The following is a 23,477-nucleotide window of genomic DNA, read 5'->3' as shown; positions in this document are numbered from 1 at the left end:
CAACACCTCTACCAAGCCTTCAGGATATTCTGTCTTGAAGCGCAAACCTGTGCACAGTCTGTTCATTTGTTAGAATTCACTGCATGGTAAAGAAGCACGGCTCTCCCTTACACATTTGGACAATTTTACCTGTGATTTTAATAAAGATTTACAGTAACTGAATGCATTTTAATTGAACTGAGATTTTAATAATGTCTATACTTTTAAAAATCCATCTTAAGAGTGGATTCCAAGAAAAGATTTCATTACATGTGTTTGAGGCTTAAAGAAAAATTACATATTTCTCTCCCTGGTGAAAGCATAACCCTATTCACAATTAATTGAATTTTTTCTCAAATGAAAAGTAGTTTCCTAATGAAAAAATGTAATTTGTATTTATGTGATACTTTTTCAGTAATAAAAATACAGCTCCCTCGGAAAGAATGGGAGTGAGGTGCACTACATTAATGGACCTATTTTACTGAAAGAGAAGGGCGGGCTGCGGTTCTGCAGAGGCTCTGAAGTGGATGACATGGGAACACCATGCTGTTAAAGAAATAACGCTTCCGACTCGCTTTACTAAGTAGAAGCCTGCATTTACTCCAAAAGAAGTACTATGGCATTTTCATCCACAGAGCACAATTATGGTAATCTGTACTAATTGTCACTCTGTCACTGGTCTTGACAGGGTAAATACTTGCAGAATTAAGTTTTCGCCTCTGTGTCTCCCTCTCCTTCTCTCTCTCTCTCTCTCTCTCTCTCTCTCTCTCTCTCTCCAAATGTAGTAGAAAAATTAAATTTAGGGTCAAAGAGAAATCTCATCATTTTAAATGCTTCAATACTATTGTTTGTATATCTGTGTAGGCCAACACACCTACATCCAGTGGTCTGTGCAGGACTGTCACCCAAGTGAGTTTCCTCAGGACTGAATTGACAAAATACATTTGCATGGACAGAATTAATGCATTTAAATTAAGGCAGACCCAAGCAACACTTTTCCTTTAGGGATTGTTTGTCCTCTGCAAAATTTTTCCCTTATATAACTCAACAAGAAGTGTTAATTTTTAATATCCTGGTAATTGTCGCTCTTAAAATTGAAGAGTCAAAACTAAATAAATTCATAGATCTCAGATTTAATCTGTTATTGACAATTTCAAGTCTAACATTTATAATTTTAAACAGTTATGTCAAATAACAAGACCTGCAGGCCACATGTAAAATACTAGCAAGATACCCCTCCCCTCAGATGGGTTTGTTACGTTTATTAGTACATTTCCTAATGACTTAGCTAGTGAAGACGCTAGTGAATGGCATTTCCTTATTTTTATTTTCCTAAAGTATTTAATGTAAGGTTTGGTAAAAAGGAAATACGTTAAAAAGGTCTCCTTTGTGTTTGATGTAGCAGTTGCAGAGTGCTTTCTTACATGGTCTGCTGTGCAGCCAGAGTCCTTCCGGTTTTATAGTCAGGAAAGCCACTTGGCTAACAGAGCAATGTCACAGACCACTAAGTGAAGTTGTTCATTTGCAAAGCGTGGCATTTTGAACACCTTCTCTTTAACACCGTGCATTTCCATGTGAACCAGTGTATGGTAGTTATAAACATTTTCTTTCAGAAACAAAACTCTAAAATACAAGAAACTCGTAACATGAAGGTGTTAGGAAGTGGTTAGGCCACAGTCTCCAGTCTTTTCCATCGGCGTTTAATAAGTTAGCTGTACAACCAGGGGGCTCGCTCTTCCGACTGCTACAAGTCAACCAAAGTATGTGATCCCCCTTCCAAAAACTTCAAGAGATCTTTTGTGGACACCAAAAATAAAACATCTGACTGCTCATCTTCATTTTTTATATAGTCCATACTGGATCAATTTGTAAAGTAACTGATTTAATATCAGTTACAACAGAAATGACATTATATAGTCCTTTGGGGGGCCATATTTTTCTTTGAAAATATACACTCTGAATTTTACTTACAGAAATAACTTCCAATAATATAATAAATATTGAATATTTCATGTATAAAATATGGAAAGCATAAAATCCTTCATACCTAGAGAACATGCATGCATATTATAAAAATAAAATTAACATTATATACTTTCCTTTTTAAAATTGAAACAGATGTGATAAAAATTTTGCCAGATCTTTTATTAAAGATGTTACTAAATAATTAAAACACAGAATAGAAAATTGGCTCCAGTGATATATTAAACTAAATTTTGAGAGCTGTATTAAAATCTTGCTCCTATGATCATGTGGAAGAAAACAAAACCCTTCAATGCTGATTTATACTTAGTAAACCTCAAACTCAGTTAATGTCCTGTTGATCTTGAACAGGTGTACAGATTTGAAACGTACATTTCACTTTCATTTTTGGTTTATGAAAAACTTATAATTGATAAGTCTATTGCATATCCAAGAGTTAAAAATATGTTTTTATGTACCTCTTTGTGAGGCCAAGCATGTAACTGAAAAGGAGCATTTATGTTCAAAACCTAAATATAGTAAAGGTTTTGGGGCTTATTTATTCAAAAGGTGTGAGAACTCAGTGCCAATATTTAGAATGAGATGCAGCAAGATGATTGATTAGGCCATTTGCATTCCTCCCAAAGTAAGTGCAGCTTTATATAATGTACTGTACTTTCAAATGTGAAATCACTAGCCACTTCTTGAACCATCGAGCCAGATGCTAAGAAGGTTTCTCTTAAAATGCATAGTATTTATGATTTAAGATGGGATCTCACTCTCCTCTTCATACTATTTCTTTAACAGGAAACAGCACAGATAATTGGTGGCCATAAACTAACATTTTAAAAGGGTAAATAAGAGACACTTGAAACCCAAGTATAATTAATAGCACCAATGAAGGAAGGAATAGAGAGACCTCCTGAGTATGGATTAGTGGGCACGGAGTCCACCACACGTAATTTGACACAAATAATATCTCCTCAGAAAAGGCTCACAACCAAGCTCCATGTGCCCTCATGGAGAAAATTACTTCTGATTGAGGCCACTTGGCAGGCAAGTGTGAGGAAATCTGAATTTCAGTTTTTCAATTGTGTCTGATTTATAGATATTCAAACACTCTTGCCAGAATTAATAGACTTGGTGTTTATACACATCAAAATTTACCCGATTTTAAAATACTAAAAATTAGCTATCTATCTAGAATCATGGCTACAAACTAAAGGGAAGTCCACCATGCTCTTAATTGTCTCAGAGAGTAAATGAGCAGTCCTGGGTGCAAAGTGTGTGTTCTGCTTTTAGGGCAGAGAAACAATTGTGTGTTCAGGGCCCATTTGAATTGGCCATAGCTACCTTTGTGTTCCAGAAGTAAAAGAAAAAGAAAGGTCCAGTATATTCCCAAGATTCACAGAACTCGATGGTACTGAGCAGCCCAGGGCCTCAGCTGCATGCAAAGCCCAGCCTAGTGTATGCCTATCCTGGACTTTGACATATGGGGATGATTTGAATGACCCAAAGTTGTAAAGGGACACATGAGATGTTAAAGATTAAGTCATTCTGTTCTATACCATGGTAACATGATCACTGAGTGAAATGTAAAATAACAGATCGTACATATATGGCTAGGCAGCAGGTAGGGTATAGTTAATCCCCTGGGTAAAGGAATTTTTTGAGAAAAGGTCACCACAATTTCAGGGGGCTAAATAAATCCCCCAAACACATCCATAGCAACTGAAGTTAGAGCTAGAAGTAGACAAAGAAAATTTGATGGTAACATATAAATGACATGCGAAATAAAGAAAGCAGTGATCGGCAAGTAAATATCAAAATCCAACACATGTGTCTTTACATACACTGTTTGCTCTGTAACTTCTACCTTGGCAGCCTGCTATACACAGGGCAACCCTCAGTTAAAAGTCAGAATGGTCTTTGTTTAGATAATTCAAAGTATTTCAGAATAAGGGGCACCAACAAAAGAAATTCAGTTCTGCAGAAATTAACATACAGTGTCATGTATGGAACAGGGAGAAAGAAATGCCAAGTTCTATGGTTCGAATGCAATATCCTCTATACAAAATCTTTCCTCTTAAACAGCCATTGGCATTAATTTATTATATATTATCTTGGTTTGATTTTGCATGCATTTTGATTAAAACAGAACACTGTCAAAGGAAAACTATAGAGAACATTCAATCTCTTTCACACATTAATATTCTAAGCATTCTAGAGGCTGCACAAGGCTAGCCACCTAGTAAAATGAGATTGTCTCTGAATCCTGGGCAGCCTTGATTACAACTGACAGGTGGGAAGAAAGTCACATTAAAATATTATCATTTCTAATAATTACAATAATTCATCACAGTGTGCTCAGAAATTCTGGTCGTTGAGTTTTTCCCCGGAAATACACACAAATATTTCCAGACCTTTTCATTCCAGTGGTTTTTGTTTGTTTGGTTGGCTGGTTTGGTTTTTCTTTTTTAATGTAGGCTGCTTTTCACTCTTTGTACTAGTATCAGATAAACAGCTAAAACTTAAAACTTCATCACAAACTGTTACCTGTGCACGCACAGAACAAGGTATCTACACCAATGGAATATAATTTTCAAAAATGTTAATAAATTAAGATAATGAAAACGGTGAGGCTCTGTCCAAATCTCTTACTTCTGAGTCATGTCCCTTTCAAAATTCCTCTGTAACAGATGTATTCAGACAAAGGAATAAGAAAATTCATAAATACGTATGCACAATCATGCACACATACACAGGCACACACACACACACACACACACACACAGGCACAACAATAGGGATCTCCAAAAATCACAATGTAAGCAACATATATATCCTGCTTGAATTACCACATTACAACTGAACTACATTTGCCTAGTGATGTTACTTTTTAAATTTATAAACATATTTTTAAAAGGTACAAATTTAGACTCACATTTATGCTGTAAATACACAAGTTTTTAAGCTATTTTATATTTTTCTCTATGTGATTAAATGAACCAGGGGGTTTACATTAACTGTCTTGATATCAAATTACCTGTACCTTACCTTAAGTTTCTTTGTTAATTTCAAGGTAATAATCATAATACACAAAATATAAAGCCTTTTTATGAGAAACAGTAATATATATATATATATATATATATATATATATATATATATGATAACTTAGTAGTTCAATTAAATGTTGAAGGGAAAAAGCCTTCAATTATAAAAACTTGAATCTCTGAAAAAGCTGCTCCTCTTTTTAAAGCAGTGTTTTGTTTTGTTTTTACCTTACTTAGTCGTGGATGTATTTTGTGGCTCTCGGTAGCTCATCTCAGAGTTTTCAGCTGTTATATTCAGACATTCGTATGAATCATCATTATCCTGTGGGCACATTGCAAAATACTTCTCACTCGGTCCCTATTACATTTGTCTCATGCATATCCCACAGAGTCGTTTAATGAGAAGGGACAGGAAAGAGGAATGCTCTTTGGACAGTGCAGATTCATACTAACTCATGTAATTGAGCTTAACAGCAAGAATAAAACCTTATTTCTGTAGTCTAAAATATATAGTACTTGGGGAGAACCAGCTGTTTCTGCAGTCACCCACTTCCAACAATAGTGGCATCAGGGGATCTGGTAGGAAAGAAATGGTTTTATTAATTTTTCGCCTTATCTACCAAAAGAATGTTGATTTTTTTTCCTCCCATTTACATTTGTTGCCTGCAGGTAGCAGACCAGAGAATCATATAGTTGAAATTCTTCTTTTTTCATTAATTTCTTTCCATGTGTTATTTCTTATATATAATTGATTTGGGGCTTTGCTCATAGCTGTACATCTTTTCAAAAAAATATATCTGTACCCACTGCTGTCCTTCAATCAAAAAAGTTAAAGGAAATTACCTGAGTTTTGTTAAGTTTATTAAAAATGAGATCTGTGGATATTTAAATTGAGATTTGAAATGTTAATGCACAAAAGACATTAGAGGATTTCTCATGGAACTTCCCATTTGACCACACAGCACTGGAAATGAAGGGGAAGGGGTCAGTTCTTATTTAAATTGTTTCTTTGGAGGAACTTTTTAAATAAAATGGAGTAAGACTGTGTTATAAAATCTGTGCTTACTTTTTATAGAAGGTGGTATTAAAAATTTTATATCTAAATCCCCAAACAACTCAAATTGTTACATGCCATGTCCCTCAAATGCTTGCTTTTGGAACATGTAAACTAAATGAAAAAAATAGTAATGGACAATTTTTTTCTTAGGATATACCCAAACTTTGCATACAGCACTCATCTTGTATAGTAGATTCAACTGATAATGCAAGAAAAATAGTTACAGAAGAAATAGAGATGACATGTGAACTAGAGTCCTTAATGACTAATTTACTCCCAGGAATAAGTCGGGCATCAAGGAAATTCACTTTATTAGTAAATGCCTGTGCATTGACCCAGTAAGTTAGTGACAAGAATCGCATTGAGATTCAAATATTTTGTAATCAGTTCTCAGTCCAGAGCCCCATAAAGTGATTCCGACTTTATGGAAGATGGTAAATGTGTTGAAAAAAAATATGATACCTTATTTTTACTAAAATGATCAGTCCCCTCCCTTCTATGCAGGAGATACATTTCAAGATCCTTGGTGGATCCCTAGGCCATGGTATCAAACCTCTCTCTCTCTCTCTCTCTCTCTCTCTCTCTCTCTCTCTCTCTCTCTCTCTCTCTCTGTCTCTATACACACACACACACACACATACACACACACACACATTTATTCAAACATACAACCTATGTTAAACTCTACATAATTAACTTTGAAAACATTTTAAACATATAAAATAAACTGCATAAGATATTAACGACAATAAATAAGCTTGGTGTCATGCATGTTGTGATTTTAACACTTGGAAGGTGGATGGGGAACTCAAGGTTAGCCTGGGCTTTAAAAAAAGACCTCATTTCAAAAATAAATAATAACAATTAAAAGCAGGATAATTATAGTATATACTATAACAAAGTTGCTTGGTTTGGGGGAATTTAGGGTTTTTAGGGTTTTTTTTCCATGTGTATGGTATGGTGTGTATGTGTGTGTATGGTATGGGGTAATGTGTGTTTGTGTTTGTGTGTGTGTGTGTGTGTGTGTGTGTGTGTGTGTGGTGTGTTTTGTGTGTGTGGTATGTGTAGGTGTATGTTTATGGTGTGTATTTGTGTGTGTGTGTGTGTGTAGTGTGTGGTGTAGTCATGTGTGTAGTGTGTATTTGTGGTGTGTCCATGTGTGTTTCTTCGGATGGAACCAAGGATCTGAAGCATGCTTAGCAAGGGCTCTACTCGAGTTACATCCTCTTCCTGAAGTTGTCATTTAATATTTACAGTCCCACCGTGGCAGTAAGTACAAAATACAGAAAGCATTGTACATAACATAGTTCTCTTCATGAGACTTTCAGGCATGTACTCAACACTCTTTATTCCTTTCATTAACAATATTTAGAGTGCTGGAAATGGCAGGTATTGTATTAGGTCCTGGGATCATAGCATTGTACAGAATGAGAGGACCCTACCCTAAAGAGAGTTAATAGCTTCCATTCAGAAGACAAACTTGTGCACACAAGCTATGAGCTTGAATAGAACATAACAAAAATAGGTTCTTATATAATATACTAAATTATGTGCATTTGAGCATTTTCTTATCTTCTCTGTTATACTTCTACCCTACCCACATTTTCAACTGGAAGCAGCAGGTTTGGAATTCTGCATTGTGTCTGTATGCCTCAAATGCTCATTCAACTAATGATTTCTCAGTTGAATTTAATTGTAATACAATTGAAAATCAAACTGTGAAGTCTAAGCATGGAGATGTAGAAAATGAGTATAAATGCCTTATATTAGATCTTTACCTGCACACTCACACATACATAAGTCTGAGTACGTATTCATATTATTATTATTATGTATAATGTTGGAAATAATTATTCTACTTGACAAAGGATAAAATCCATTGTCTTTTCCTTGTTATCCCTCTCTTAGCCTGATATGTGAATTCTGGAATGATGGGATTTTTTTTTTTTAAGTCAGAGATGCCTTCATGAAACTTCAGATGACATGGAATGCAGTGCATTAGATTGTTGACTTATGGGCAAGAGGATGAAAGAATTGAACAATTCCACAAAACCTTTTGAACATCTACATCTTATAATACTTACACATTGATTAATCAAAATTTGTAATTTTATAAACCTCTAAAGCAAAGCACATATTCTTTAAGAATTTCAATTCACCAGCAAAATACATCTACTATTCTTTTACAACAAGCAAAACAAATGCATTTGTAAAATAGTACCAGGGGCTTATGCCCTGTATGCTTTTACCACAAAGATAAATCAGTAAAAGTAGAAGTGAGTTTTAAAAATCATTTTGCAAGTAAAGACACACGAGAAAAATAGAGGCACATGGTCTTTGATACAAGATTAGAGTTATATCCTCTTTCTTAGTAGGGTAAATCAATGATAATGTACAAGTTGATTTTTAATATAAATGACAAAAATATGGCTAAAAAGAATTATAAACAAGGTGCATTGGTTATCAACTTCATTAAACACTTTATTATGCCAACATGAATAAGGATGGCCTTTAAAGAGATCTTCCCCAAAGCATAATAATCATACTACACAGAGTGAGAAGGTTGAATATATGTATTTAGGAGTGTGTGTGTGTGTGTGTGTGTGTGTGTGTGTGTGTGTGTGATAAGAACTAAAGGGGCCATAAATTTGAAAGAGAAAAAGGGTTTCATAGTTCATGAGAAGGGTTGGTGGGAGGAGAGGGAAGGAGGAAATGATGTAATTACATTATAATTTCAAAAATATTATACAAAATATCTACCATGGATTTATCTCTTAAGAAGTAACATGGGTATAATCAGAACATAAAAAAAGAAAACAGCAACTCATTGCAGAGTGTTTTGGAAAGACACGGATCTAGAGAAAAAAATAAATGAAAATATTTACATCTAGAATATGATATACAGTCAATATATAACTGTTTTTCTTCTTAATTTTTTTTGTTTTGCTTCTTGATCAATAAAAACTTCTTATCTTTTAATAACACCTCTTCTGACCCTGCCTTGTTCAAGCAATTATTTACCTGTGTAATTAGAACTAATTGAACCTTCTGGTGGAATTAAGAAATTATTAATATGTGCTCAAAATGCCTAGTTTTGGCTGAATATGTAACTGATGGGCAAACCTTGGCTCTCAGAGTGCAACCAGCACACTAGTAGTGTTAGAATCATCTAGAAACATGCAACAAGTTCAAACTGATTGTCAAACTCCACCCCTCATCTCCTGGTCCCAGAACCTTCAGGAGTGTGACCTTAAATCTGGCTTAACAAGTCATATGGTAACCCTGATGGATGTTCAAATTTGAGAACAGGGCTGGGATAGAAACGCTAGCCAGGAGTTATTGAGAAACAGCACAGATTGTATTATCAATATCATTTGTAATAAGCAATATAATAACTTAGGTGGTTACAGGCTCCTGCTCCAGCCTCAGCTGTACATGTTTACCACCACAGCTGAGGATCGAACTCAGACCTCTCTCAGGCAGAGCTGCTCAACACTGTGTATGCAGCCCATGGGCAGAACCGGTTATTGATGCACTGCTGTTGCTTCGTTCTCTCAGTACGGAGTCCAGCAAGTGTCCAAATAACATCTGAAGAACTAATTCTAGGAGGGGGTGGAGGAGACGGCAGCCACTTCAGGCTAACCTCTCGTGTTATTTCTCCATCTGCTTCAGGAGTACTGGAGGATGCAAGCAGTGAAAGATGACACCATTTTAGAGAAGACTCCTGTGCCACTTCTCAGCTCTCCTCACATGTCTGGCTCAGGGGGCAAAAAAGTAACAGCAGCTTCTCAGATTTCAACATGACACTCTTATTGCGTGGGTCTCATAGAACAAGATCTTCTTAAAGTCAATGCATTCTCCACCTTCTGCTTTGCTGACCTAGCATTTTAGATGATGTGAGGATGTGAGGAATCTTCTGCCCCGACAGGCAGTGCTGACCAGTCAATAAAAGAGGACCTGGGTAGCAAGGAGTCCTGGCCAGATCATACTCCCTTTCTTCTGCTCATCATCCATCACTGCAAGCCCTTATCGTAATCAGGCCGCTGCACAAATCAAGTGGGACGTTGCAGCACAGTGTCATGGCCGGCTTGCAGTGGAAACCCACCCAGGCAGCTCACCCAACTGCATGTCGTAGCACTACCACCCTGGACCAAAAATTCAAGACAAGGACAAAGACAGAATTGGCTTCCATTTTTCACAAGTGAGGTGGCATCCCAGGCCTGGAAAGCTGCCAAGGTAGCCCTGCTTGCATTCGACATGGAAAATAATGATGGATGTTCTTTCTAAACCTGTACTGTCCTGCAAATAGAGACAGGGGAAAACACCCTCACACAAAGCAAAGCATTGCTGTAGATACCATGTGCTGGCTAGAGTAGAAAGGTTTTAAGTTAACTGCTGAGTTTCACAAGTCTAAGTGTTATTTTCCAAATTTCCTTCCTTGTACATTTCTTTCAATTTTGGAGTACTACAAAAGAATAATAAAACCTTCACCAAACCTCCAGTTGGGAGAGCTTAACAAGGTAACAGAGACTGTGCAAGTAAAGGTAAAATAAAAGAAAATAGAAATTCCACATGTTCGATCTGCTCTAATTGTAACCTGCCCTGAAACACACATCAGCAGGACACTTTAGAACAAAGCTTTGTGTGTTGTCATTAATGGTCATAAAGGTACTTGGATTCAGTATGTGAGCACATCTCAAGGGGCCCAGAAAGCACTTGTCCATAAAACCTATCACAGAATGACGTTTACTTTATGCCAGCACATTAAAGGGTGTCTTAAGACACCAGGCACTCGGAGAAGCTGTATTTTCAAGAGGAGCCAGTGCTCTCTGGAGACCTGGAAGGGCAGGGAGAGCACAGGGATAACCAAACCGGCCCACCCACAACATGGAGCAGATGCACCCTGGAGGAAGCATCTAAGGACGCTCTTAAAAAAGAAAATATTCCTTGCCTTTGCAACAAAGCCTCCTGCAGAATAAAAGCCAGTACCTTTACAGGCAGGAGTTATGGGTGAGTCAAAGTTGGCGAGCGCTCATAAATGAAAGCTCCACTGGTGGCTCCAGGCACTCCAGTGTCTGTGTCATAAACCCTGTTCAGCCTCCCTGCAACCCTTCCCCATGCACTTCTGACTAAAGCATACACTAGACATCGTGTGTGGAAGGAAAACTGGGCATCATAGTTAAGCACAGCCACCTTCTCTCCCAATCTGTAGGAGTAAACAATGTGTTTACAATGGTCTACTGAAGGCGATGAGTTGTCGAGTTCCATTTTCCATGATTTCATAACATCTATGTAAAGAAGACGAAGAAAGTTCTCATTAGCAGCTCCCCAAACTCAATCGCCTTTTCTCACTTAAACCAATGAAATCACATCCCTTCCTCAAGGTAAAACATTCCAGAGAATGTTAGATTCAGTGGGCATGAATACATACCATATTAGCAACAAGTTCAGGGGACTCTGTGCCCTAAGAACATTTAACTCACATTGTTCTTAACATGGTTTCTAAGCCTTGGGAATACATTAACTCCTAACTTGAATTATAGAGAATTAACATTTTCCTGTTTTCAAATAAAAGGGTGCTGCTAACAGACGTTGCTGTGTTTTCAGGTTGTTTGCTTTGCTTTAGCTATTAGTTTTCACATTATGTTTTTCCTACCTAGAGTCAGAGTGATGTAAGTTCCACAGGGCCAAATGCATTGGTGTGCTTTATGCGGTGCTAATCTCTTCCTCGCTCAGATATTATTTTCCTGTCATTGTTTAGCAAGCCATTTCTTCAGCCTGTACTCTCTAACTTTATATATTTAAGGTTATTTTACTCTGGGTTTTTTAAATTATAAGCAAGTGAACCCTAGTTGCAAATGCAAAAGTAAAAAATAAATTAGTGGTTGCCGTTCACTGTTAGCTAAGCCTTCCAATTTGATCCCCTCTGTAGATGTGAGCTCATGCTTTCTGATTGCAAAAAAAGTATGCCTTCTATCACTCAGGACCACACCACACTACCTCATCCTCCCTGCTCCAGGCTTCTGTCTTGGAGTCACTCTAATATTTGATCAACTATCAAGGGTATATGGGAAACGTTTGTGGAAGTTCTTACAGGGACAGTTGGGTACCTAGGGATGGTTCTCCTATTGTTGATGTTGGCTCCAGGTTTATCTCTAGTCTTCTACTAATGACATCAACTTTGGTTTATATTAAGTTCGTGCTGAAGGTCTGATGTAAATGTGGCCTTTTAGGACCCATCCCCAAGCTTAAGCAATTCAGTAACAGCAGCCAGGAACAAGTACTTTGTTCTATGTTCCAGGTTATTCTAGACCAGGATACTTGTCAAGGCACGGAGGTCAATCGTCTGAACCTGTTGGGATGGAGGATGAAACAGACTGAGTTCTACAACATCGAGAGGGAACAGGAAAAGTAGCCATTCTTTTCTTGTATATTCTCAAGGTCATTTTGTTTCCATAGATTTTAATCTTTGTTTGTGGAGCACACTCTGCCCTACTGTAGGAGGTTGTATATCCACTGATAAAAAAAATGACTTATTACTTCTGTAACATCATTTTCTGTGAGGTTTAGTTTCTGATCCATAACACACACACACACAGTCTCTGTGTGGCCTTGAACTTCAGAACTTTGTGTGCACCATGTGGAGACGTTCAAGGGGAAATTGTATGGGAATTCTTCTTCTCCAGCTCTTTGGATTTCCTTGGGACACAAAGGAAGCAGCATAACATTTAGGTTGTGGAAAGCATTACCTAGGAGGTTTGGTTGTTTGGGTTTTTATTTTAATTTTTAAAATGTGAGGCCAACTGGAGTAAGTTGGAGTGGGAGCTGCAGGAGACAGTGGGCACAATGCACCTGCTCTTCTTCTAAATGCTGGAGGTGAGGACGCTGAGTATTCTCAAGAAGTCTGCCTAGACTCCATAGAGCATCTGAAGCTTTCAGAGAGTCTGGGAGAGAGTCAGTGTGTAAACATGAAATGAACTGAGATACATGCACGCATTCATGCAGTGGGGAGGGATTACAAAATACGGAGAGAAGATCACTCAACCTCCTGGTTAGATACGGTTTGTTTACATTTAGCACAACTCAAAGTGAGCAGAGTTGTACAAAGTTTGGGGAAATGACTTAAATACTGTATACCTGAAAAACATCAACCAGTGAAAATCCAGATTCAGACATTGTGATAAGTTTTAAAAAGCAATCCTTCCTATAGAACAACATTTTGTGTATCTAGGATCATCAAGGAATAGACTTTTTAATTGACTCTTGTGGCAATCACTAACTCAACCATTAAAATTAAGAAGCATTAGAATAAAGAGGAAAAAACTGGAGAGTGAACTTTTGAAACTTCTACAGCTAATGAAACACAGGGCTAGAAGCCAGGCATGGTGGCGTACATCAGTCACTCCGGCATTCCAGACTCGAGAAAGAAGTATGCAGGTTCTAGGCCAGCCCTGGCTACATAGTGAGACCCTGACTGAACACAACCAAGCCTGTTTTCTTTAATAGAAGTGCACTTCTGGAACTGTCATTTGAGTGAGTGACGACACAGCTCTACTCCTTTCAACGCCCACGAACTGGGTGAAGCAACACTACTTCCCTGGAAACAGAGGAGACCGTCCCAGTATCGCAGGAGCCTGCTCACCGCCCTTCAGTGGCTTTCATCACTAAGATCTCCGCTGCAGACTGCCTTAGTTTCTGTGATTTGAGGCAGAATCTAGGCCTACAGCCAAGTCCCCATTTGCTAATAATTACAAAACTGCCTTAAAATGAATAACTTTCTCGAGATTGCAAATTTTGGTCTCTGCAAAGCCAAGGAAATCACCAGCTTTTACTGAGAAGAGAGAGTCAGTCAGCACTGTCTGTCCTAGGAGCATCCTGGACAACTGATCTAGCAATCCCAGGACTATGCCATCCCTGCCTCAGACAGGAGGCACCAGCAGCCTGGACAGAGCAGAAAGAAAGAGAGGGACCCTGAAGTCCTTGAATGCTTTGCTTACAGCATGGCAAATGTCTATGACATTTCAGTACGGAAAAAAGCATATTCTGTGACTACCTAGTGGTTTAAAGTCTGGAAATAGAAGGGGAAGTTAGAACATAGTACAAACAATGTCCTTGCCCTTCTTTCTTCAAAATATTTATTTTATAAAATACAGTGATACTTTAAAAACTCAGATTCTGTTTTTAGGAAGATTCTTAAGGTATTTTTTTTCAAATAAGCTAAGAATGTAATAAGAAAAAGACATGATAAAAATTACAACAACCAAGTAAAAGTATGACAATAAACATCATTTTATTATAGAGAGAAAGTTGATGATGCAGAAAAATTGGATTAGTGAGGCTGATGACAAGCTGTGGGAAATAGCATGAAATGCAGAGAATAACAAAAACATTAAAACTGAGATGGGAAGATCTAGGGGGAGAGTGGAGCAGCTGCAAGCTACAAATGATAAATTTAAGTAGAAGAAGGCAATGTGTAATCATGTACACTATAATATATGCTATGTATATGTATACTACATATGTTAATATGTATTGTATATGTATTATATATATACACATATATATAACTTTTAGATATAAAAAATCCCTATACCTTAGATGATTGAAAACAACCAAATCAATACTAAGTTTATGTATGTTTTATTTTCAAACAGTAGGAGTACAGAATTTTTTGTACCATAAAGTCTATCCTTCTTTTCCCCAAAATACCAAAATATATGACTACAAAGAAAACCAAAAATGAAAACTACAGTAATATAGAGACAGTCTGTTACATTCAGTTAACTATAAGATGTGTATGTAATGCTGATTGAAACATAATGGGAAATTATATTGTAAGACGCCATTTTCTCACAGGATCTAAAGACACTCTGCCAGCATCAGAGATAAATTTTTAACCACCGTGGGAAGCACAGCTTTTCTCAGAGAGTACTTTTCAGGAAACACCAAATCTTGTTAAACCCAAAGAGGAATTCTAAAAGTCAGGTCTAAATGCTACTGGAATGAAAGTAACAGAATATTGGCCAATAAATACAAGGGAATCATTTCATTTTGGACATGGTTAATAGACATGGATTAGAGTAACAGAATGGATAACTTCAGATGGAATATTAACCTTTTTTGTTTCCCCTGACAGGGAAAAGATATGCACTAGGCATGGCGGTCCTTGCTTGTATCTGCAGTACTTAGCAGGAAGAGGAAGCACATCAAGAGCTTCCTCACACATGACATCCTCACACATCAGGGTCATCATGGGCTGGAGGGTTAGGGCTTTCACAAGGGTGAGCACCTATGTTCAACTCTCCAAACCCAAGTTAAAGATGCCAGCCTAGATCGATGGTGTGCACACTTTTAATCCTGGTACTCCTGAGGCAGAGGCAGGTTGAATCTCTGCGTCTGAGGCTTTCTTGACCCACAGTGTGAGTTCCAGGACAGCCAAGGCTACAGAGTGAACCTGAGAGAAAGGGAGACAAAGAGCAGAAGAGAGAAGAGGGCTGTGTGTGTGAGAGAGACACTTACAGTCCCTGCATTGGTGCTCCGGGAGGTGGAAAAAGCAAATCCCTGGGCTTCACTGGCCAATATATAGGAGCTCTGTCCTCTGACTTCCACACCCATGTACCCACACACACACCCACTCACACTCACAGACACACAATCACACACACACACACACACACACACACGCACAAACGCAAAAATTTAAAATCAAAATTAATGTCGAACCTTTGAAAAATAAACAAAAAAGAATACAACTTTGAGAAAACAATGAAAGTTTAAGATTGAAATAAAAAACAAAAGTTAACTAACCTTTCATCAGATAAATATTTCAAATGATGTAGCTGTTGCCAAATGGGTAAGGAGTTATCACTTAACCAAAAAGAAGGAAAATGAAACATAACAAGGCAAATAATATTAGTGTCAAATAATAACTTTACTTAAAAATAAACAAATGAAAGTTTGGTATCTTAATATAAGTATTAAGTAGCGATATTATTGCCTACCTAATGCTAACAAAACATTATCATGAGCCACAGTGAGAAAAGATATAAGGAAAAACTTTATCTCTGTAAACTAAATGGTCTGTTCCATTCTGTTTCTTAAAAATGAAAAAATAAATCCTTACAGGAATTCATAAAATATTTATAAACACTGGCCACAGATTAACAATTAAAAGCCTCAGCCATCTTTGAAGAGAAAATTTAACAACAACATGGTTTAATTAAAAATTATATATAACTTTAAATAACTTTGAATTTTTCTCCCTAACACACTTTCTGGTTTTGGTAGTTTGGGGCTCAAGTTTTAGCTTCCTCTAGTGTTCTGAGTTCAGAGCACTTAGGAGAGGCTGTAGAATGACCACTGAGGACTCAGGAGTGAGAGAAATAAGATGCCCTGAAGCCTACTGACGAACTGAGCTGGAAGGTCATCCATGGCACCGAGCCCTCTACTCAGATAAAGTGGCTCTCAGAGAGGCAGATCTGGAACCCCATGAAAACTGTGGATTTGGGGATATATGAGATCGGATCCTTCCTTTACCAGCTGAAAATTTCGGGCATTGGACAGAAAACAGTGAAATTAGTAAATATAGTGTTCAGAGAAAAAGAGAGTAAAGCAGAATTATTATTTTTTAAAAAAGCCTTATGCAACTGAGCTTGAAATCATACAATGAAAGGAAGATTTCCTTTAAGTGACATTATATCTATAAAAATTGATTACAGTGCTTTAACTTAAAGCTGGTTGAAGAAATGATTAAGAACGTATTAAATATTTGTTAAATCCCTGGTCTACTGGCTAGGATTTGGTGCTTTCATCAATATTTAATGACTTCAAAAAGCAAAACCTTAGGATTATTACACATACACACAAATACAGAAATGCACATTTACAAGCACACACACACACACACACACACGCATGCACACACACACACATTAAAAATCAGAGCTCACATGTGACTAAAGGAGATGTTGTGTTGGCATGTCTACATACAACACTTTTTCAGAAGTAAAAATTAACTGTCATAAGGATGTCAAGTAATTTGCAAAGTGAGTGTGTCATGTTTTCTGATTATAAAGTTCCTTGCAGGATTTTTAGGAATTTGGAGACACCGAGCTCTCTAGAGAGAGCTAGTAAGTCTAGAAAGTCTAGGAAGATATTCTGGAACTCTGCTCTGTGAGACAGGGTGGCCAAACCTGGGTGGCTATTCTGACACTTGATAAAAAGCCTAATGAGATGAAAAACAGAATTGCAACTGTATTTAATTTAATTAATTTAAATTTAAATATCCATTTGTGACTGATGACTACCAGGCTGCAATAAATCTGCACAGCATCCTCAATTCTCAGGATAATAGTTTTAAATAAAGATGGTCTGAGTGATCTATATAGGAAGTTCACATATTCCAAACATGATAAAAATCACAACAGTGGACACAGCTGGTGATCCATGATAGGACAGTAAGCAGGAGACCTCAACTAACAATAAGGAACTTGCTAAGAGAAAAGGATTAATTAACCAAGGAAGTTGAAATCATCAGTTAGCAATTTAGGAAGAAAAATCAATCCAGGGTCTTATCTTAAGCATTATTTAAAAAATAAATTTCAGATTGTCTCTCAGGAATTAACACAAAAGTAAACATAATGCAAATAACCCATAAAGCAAAATGGGTTATTAGTCAAGTTTGTGGGTAGGAAATGATATTTAAACATAACAAAAGAAATGCAGAGCAATAAATAGACACAAAACTACAGAAAATATACATATTAAATGACCATTTATGATTTCTATACAACAAAATATCAAAAGCAAAACTAAGAACCCAGTATAAGAGGGAGATTGGTCAAACCTTGGTGCCACTTGCAATTTGTTAGATAACTATGTCATTAGGAGTCTCCATTGTGGTCTGTGATGTGTACTGTGCACAAGAAATACGGGAATGAAGGTTAGAGCTTGGGAGGACAGCAAGGGAACCATTACATGTGCAGTGTCCTCCTGCCCAACAGAGAGATGGTCTAAAGGATTGGCTCATTTGCTTTGTTTTCTCTTCTTCCACTCACACATCAGATCTACCCCCAACTCTCTAAAGTGCCCCCTTGTGACATCACCAAACTGACTCCATCACCAAAATGAGTGCCTAATGCATGGCCCTCTGGTTTTCACCCGGCAAGCATACCAGCTTGCTAATCTTAAGTAGCTCTCTCAGCTGAGCTCTAATTTGTGTCTATAATCTATAAAAAGTGAAAAACTTTGTATAATAAAAAGCTTTTAAGAAAAAGAAATGACATTTTAATGTATTTATAGAGATTCAGGAAACCTGTTTATAACTATGTGTCAACAAATGTCTGTTATTCATTCATAGTGGCTCTACCAGAAATATTTTACTAACCATAATGGGCCATTTTAATTTCTGGCATCCTTTTTTACTTATCTGTAAAATAATAATGACAATAATCTTCTAGGTAGGCTTTTTATTACTTCTTTTATGTTTTGAGATTATATAGAACATGGAAAAACAGTCATCATCTTTAAGGTAAAATGGTGTTCTAGTTTTTCTCCTCTGTCTCTGTGACAAAACACTGACCAAAAGCAAGTTAACAGAGGAAGGGGTTTGTCTGGCTTACAGGGTATGCTCTATCATCAAGTGAAGTCAGGCGGGTACCCAGAGGAAGGAGCTGAAGCAGACCACATGGAGCAATGAGGCACCACTTCCCCGGGCTTGCTCAGCTACCTTCATCCTGCCCAGGGATGGTAACACCCACAGTGGGCTAGATCGGCACATCAATCCGAAATCAAGAAACTGCCCTCCAAAGATGTGCTCACGGGCAGAATGGATGGAGGCATTCCTCGTTATTTTTCCCTCTTCCAGGGATTTCTACGCTTGTGTCAAGGTTACTAGAGCAATGACAATCGGGTCGGTAAGTTTGATGTTTCTATAACAAATTTAATAAACAACAATAAACAACACTAACAGTTGATTCATCTAGTCAACATGGAAGGCCAGTCATGGAACAGAATGATTAGGGAAATCTCACAGTATCTTGCCAAAGCATCAAAATTGTTCAAATCAGTCATTATAAATTCAGCTTCAGTCTTCCTCTTCCAAGCAATACCCAGGGAAGACAGATCTGTATTGGGCAAAGTTTATCAGAGCGTTTGCTCTCATGGAGAGGTTTGAGAAACCATATAAACACTATCACTGGTTTCAAAAGCTATAAACCCTAGTCATGAGTGCAAGACAATCTTTGAGAAAGCCTTTTTTTTTTTAGAAAAAAGCCCATGACAGGAATGTTCAAAACATATTAAATAAAGGAAAAACCATATTGTCCTCATGTAATTAGCACTGTTTTCCCATTAAAAAAAAAAAAGCTAAAGAACCATGTGTGCCACAGCAGAGGCCAATTATTCTCCCTAAATGAAAGTCCTACTGTATAGTTCATGAGCATTTGAAGTGCGTGGACGGATGTGGTGGCCTATATTTTTGCTGTGTTTGGCTTCATATGCTCTTCTAGTTGTCAAATTTTAAGAAACAGAAAATGCAGAATTTGTTTTGTGCTTATATTTGGCTTTCTCATTTGTGATGTGTCCCTTATAGGTTAACTGAACCTATGTTTGACCTGTGAGGATGTGATGCGCCAGGTTGCCTTTCTTGTCTCGTCTCTGAGTTGCCATGGTGAACAGAACCACTTGGTTTGTCCCTGGCAGAGAAATGCACTCTCACGTTCTTTTCTGTTACATTGAACTTAGCAGTAGACATCATGCAGTCAACAGTAGGCAATGGAACCACCTCTTTCATGAGAAAAGAGAATTCCTAAGCTTATAGCTTCTTGCGTTGATATAAGTCACAGGTATTAGTCTGTGAATGCCACAGCAAACTACAGAAAAGCAATAAAATGTGACATTTGAGGAAATCTTAGCTCAGGAGGACTCGAATTGCAGTTTCAGAAGGCATGGCTGGCTATTTCAAAGACTTAAAAGGGTAAAATTCCCACAGCAGCATCATTGTTCAACACCATCATTTTAAAAGACAGCTTGAAACATGAAAGAACAACTCCAAAAATCAAGTATATGATCATATACTATATAGAGAGAGAATATACAGAATTGATAGTAACAATGAACAAATGCCCTGAAAAACAACAAAAAAAGACTTTTGCCAGTGGTCAGTATAAGCACTGTGGTAAAACTATTTGCTCCTAAGAGGATAGTTATTTTATTCTTAGTGTTCAAAGAATACTTCATAAATAAACCCATGTTAGTTAAAGGATATCATTTATAAAATGGGATATACTAAATCCTACAAATAGGTTTCTCCTCCCTATTAACAAACTTGCTATTTATCTATTGAATGATAGATATGCTTATGATTGATGGGTGCTACATAGATGGCACTTACAGATAGGAGCTATGATATGAAGGAGCAGAACAAGGGTTTGGAGGAGGAAAAGAAAAAAATTACAAAAATGGGGTGGATATGTCAATTGGTGGTCTGAGTCATTGGTTAGGATGGCATGTTCACAGTTCAAAACAAAAAAAATATTAGGCAACGTTATTTCTTAAGTTGTAAATGGTTAACAACAATGTTTACATCCAAACAGAATTTCAATTGAAAATCACCTCATTATAATATTACTGGCAGTGTTTAAAGCTGTATAATAATACTAACACACATTATGTTAGACAGGATACAAGGACACTCTCGGTAAGACATGAATGGGTCCACCATCCTACAGCCGCTGTAACACAATGATTGGTTTATGCGAGTTTTATTTTGTAGGGAGGCAACATTTATGTATTTGTTAGGTCACTAGAGCTGGTCCCAACATTAGTGAATTTTGTCAGGAAATTCCTTATTGTCCTTGAAAGACAGCACAGGAACAAACAAAGGATTCACAGTGACCGAAGGTGTGTGTGTGCCCTCCCCACATCCTAAGTCTCTTTTCGTCATGTCTGACCCGATCCTCATTCCTCTCTTCTTTCATCTAAGAAGGCTCTTATTTCCATTCCAATGTTTGTGCCTTCAAAGAGCCTGAGTCAGTTCTTCATTTCCATACTCAGAAAGGCAACATGGAAATCTCTCTGAAGGAATATGTTAGTCATAGGGATCTAACTCTTTCCCACTTCAAGGACTGGATAGGTACAGTCTTCACTCCTACCGGGCCAGAAAATGGAGGGTACTCACACTCCACCAAATGTAAAACAAGGACATTCTTGTCAAGCTGCCTAGAAAAACTCTTCAATAAGCACAACCGAGAAAGTATTCCCGCAGCCCAGGCTTGCACACATACCCAAATCTACGGAAAATCATAGCAACACAGCAGTGTTCTGCTACTCTCTTTCTTTCTCTCATTCTTTGTTTTCCTATCACAGTCTCGCATTACCTTACACACAATAGTTCTGAGAAATAGAGGTAAGCATGAGCCAAGAAGCCATAATAAAATGAAGAAATATGGTGAATTAGGATAATGGCAAAATATCAAAGATTTATATCAGTAATGGAAATGTAATTGTGAAAATCATTAGCTTCGATACTTGAAAGTATGAAGCTCAAAAATCAATGAGACACTTCAAAACCTGAATCTCAGCAGCTCTAATGAGAGGTTACTCCTGGGTTTAAACCTTAGCTGTTTCCCTGATGAGCTGTCTGACTTGTGTCTGCCTCAGAAATCTTGAGAGCCCATTTCTCTTCTGTAAAACCAGGGTGATAGCCCCCAGTCATTTCAATCATGTGTGCTCCTGGATGCGAGAAACTTACATGATGATGAGACAGTATCACTATGCAAAGTCTGTCGGTGCATTATGTCTGAAATAATCATAGGGTGCATAGGGAAGATGTTAACCAGAACCCCACTGTGGGAGAGGGTGAGCACAAGTTAGATCAATATGGGAGAAGCATACTTATTTGATGATGTCTTGAAATAAAATACAACAAACCTAAAAGGAGGAAATGAACACATTTGAAGTCTTCCTGAAGTTCCAGAGCCTTTGACTTTGCTCACTAGGTGGTAAGGTTCCACATCATCTGTGGTTCAAAGGGATTAGACAAAATGTTTACCCTGTCATCTCTAGGGCTAGTGTTTAAATACTCTAAGAATTAAATTATTCCTTACTTATTTACAAGAATATAAGAAAGGGGTTTCTAATTAGAGAGGACACATGGTTATACTAAAGATAAACCTTTGTTCCACACACAAAAAAAACAAAAAACAAAAATAAACTTCCGTTTTAGATAAAAAGAAGGCTCTCTAGTCTCTTTAGGAAATGCTCAGAGAAAGTGCAAAATGGGAGGAAGCCCAGATATAATGAACACTGACAGAACAAGCCAGCTGCTGCAGAGGAAGAACTCAGCTGAGCCCTGGGGACATCTTTTCCACAAACTTTTGCTTCTGTGTCATGGAGATATGTAAGGACAGCAGTAGCCTGGACCATACCCAGTAGAAACAAACTAAAGATGTCTTTCCTTCCTGAGAGCTCATTGACTTACGATTTCTACTGAATTACAAAGTTCTAGCCATAGACACTAGCCAGAGGCCACAGAAGGAAAAGGACCAAAAAGGATAGTTTAACACACACAAGTCCACAAAACTCATAGATCCTGCAGCCTGGTCAAAACAGAGGGGTCCCTTGTTTCCTGATTCCCAACACTGCTTCATGAGGATAAACTGGTTTGAAAATGTTGAAGGCATGAAAAAATACTACTCAAAATTCAAATCATTTGATGCCGCACCCTTTAATTTATTTTATTGCCTCAAGGGTGGAAAAGGCATGTTCTCCACTGTCTGGAGACAAGAGGCGGTGCCAAGCTAATGCTAATGGGATTTCTGTGGCCAGAGCCCACACTCGAAGACATTCATGCACACTGCAGCATGGGATTTACCTGCTTCTGCAAAACAGCACAGTATTTGGCTGCGCCTGACTCATTTGACTTATGGTATCTACTAGACCCTACAAGAATATAAAATATCTGAATTACATTCTAGACAGTGGTCAATGCAGAACTTTCTTCCATTTCCAAGTATTATTAGGAGTTACAAAAGCAAACAAACAAAAGACTGGAATGACAGAAAGCTGACATATTTCAGAGCTACTGTGTATGTCAATAAGGAGGCACACGTGTCTTTTTCTAAAATTGTTACTGCCTTTTAAGCCATGGCTGTCTGAATCAGCAACTCCAATTTCACATCTACCAGCAGTAGTTAGGACATAGGACTGTAGTCAGAGGGAATTCTGTTCCCTCAGGCTGTCCTCCTGCACAGCTATAAAGGGAACTTAACTAAATCTCTCTCCCTCTACAGAACTCAAGATTCAAAGGTTAAGGTGGAATTCTGCTTTTCAGAGAGGCTGAATAGCAAGTAGCTCACCTCCTCTCTTTGCTCACATCCTCCCAAAGGCCCTCCTGTTTCTCCTGGCCCCTCCTTAAAAACCCT

The 23,477-nt window shown here is 37.6% G+C and overlaps 1 protein-coding gene across 2 annotated transcripts in view; it reads right to left on the bottom strand.

Moving 5' to 3' along the window:
- Nucleotides 1-23,477, bottom strand: part of Zfpm2 (zinc finger protein, FOG family member 2) — a 440,040-nt gene that overhangs the window by 349,042 nt on the left and 67,521 nt on the right. The window lies entirely within an intron of this gene.

Source organism: Peromyscus leucopus, chromosome 20 (assembly GCF_004664715.2).
Source record: "Peromyscus leucopus breed LL Stock chromosome 20, UCI_PerLeu_2.1, whole genome shotgun sequence".
Taxonomy (NCBI): Eukaryota; Metazoa; Chordata; class Mammalia; order Rodentia; family Cricetidae; genus Peromyscus; species Peromyscus leucopus.
This window is presented reverse-complemented; position numbering and strand designations above follow the sequence as displayed.